We start from the raw sequence: 1,783 nt of genomic DNA on the forward strand, positions 1-1,783 counted from the left end.
TTTAGTAAATTTACTTCCAAAAAATAAAATAAGAAACCATACTTCATGTTGAATGTCAGGTCTTAATATAAAGATAACACGACATACAAAAAAATACTTAAACTAACATAATTTTAAAGAAAGACAATGAGAGATACATAGCAATACTACTTGAAAATTTCATGACCAAAAACTATAGCATCATTGCATTCAAGCATTCCTATTCACCAAATGTACAATTCATAAAAAAATGAGTAGTTTACATTTAAAATTCATATTTACATAGACAATTCATGAATTTTGTTTGATTAGCATTTTTATTCTTGTGACATTAACATATGTACCTAGATGTGAAAGACAATAATTTTACATTCATTTTCAATTGTATTTATTCAACCTTGTAAATAGAAAAATATTGGTATATTATCACTTAATCAAGATTAATCAAGATTATAAAAACGATAATGCTCAATTATTATCTACTGCAAGTTTAAACAAGCCTTGCCATTTTAAGCTTATATAAGTAATTCGGAAAAAGATTTTACCATAATGAGGATCTTAAGCCAATAAAGTTAATTACTGTATCCTTGCTTCCAAATAGTAGAGGTAATATTTAACCCCATTCATACAAAAACTTAGCAGATTTTCTTTAACATATATTATTTATCAATATAAACTTCACACAAAATTTTTATATTATTGAGAAAAAGAATGTGTTAGCATGTTTTAAGAACCTAAACATTGAGGGGAAGAATGAAGTCTAAAATAAAGTGGGGATTCTCTTTTTGTCAACCTTCAATATACACTTTTAATGTGCAATGGGTGGGAAATATTGCATGCACATAAATAATGCACAAATGTGTTATCTCACCACCTCTTTTATGAATTATAACTACTAAATAAAATTTTTATAATACAAAAATACTCAATAGTCCTATAAAAGACATCATACACTCTTAGACTACTTCAAGATATACAACAGTTCTATTTTGGCCTATTATTTTTTATAGCATGACTTAATAATCAAGTTTTTTTGTTGTCTTGAGACTTCTGCAATGTGTAAATTATTTCATTTAGTGGGCTAGTCTAGAAATGGAACATTAGAGTGGTATATAGGTAGGCATTATTCGGTTGACAAACACAAATATTTTTATTTTTAAATTTTTTCCTACTGTAATTCGATCTTAAGTCTAAAAACTTGGCATGGAGTTAGGATTTAGCCCCTTCATATTGTCAAATTTATAAACGTGAATTTATCATAAACATATAGCCAAATTGGGAGTTTAATAGGAAAATTCACATGTAAGTATAATTTTTTGATAGAACAAGAAAATTTCTTTTGTATAGAATTTATATATTTAGATCTAACACATCCACGTGCACACACATATTTTACAATCCAGCTATCTAAGATGATCTAACAATGCCTATGGTATCGTCAATGATTGTATCATGAACTATTAACTCATGTCAGTTTTCCCTGAATCCTCAAAGGATCCATAAATCTCTACATATTTAGTAAGATGCCCTTCACAAATTTGATTTTCGTACCATTGACATTGGTTAACTAATATAAGGAATTGAGAAGAAGCTTACTGTTCATGTGTCCCAAATAACTGTACACAATATCTCCATTTATCTGTAGTTTTTCCAAAATCTTCAGCCCTGGCTATCTGGAAAGTTCAAGACAATTATACATAAGAATATGTGATAGGTTCCACTTAAAAATATATTAACATCAAAGCCTTGTATGAATTTACTTATATTTAATTATTTATAGTGAGCATAATATTTTTTCTATTAA

This window comes from Apium graveolens, unplaced genomic scaffold (assembly GCF_009905375.1).
Source record: "Apium graveolens cultivar Ventura unplaced genomic scaffold, ASM990537v1 ctg8563, whole genome shotgun sequence".
Taxonomy (NCBI): Eukaryota; Viridiplantae; Streptophyta; class Magnoliopsida; order Apiales; family Apiaceae; genus Apium; species Apium graveolens.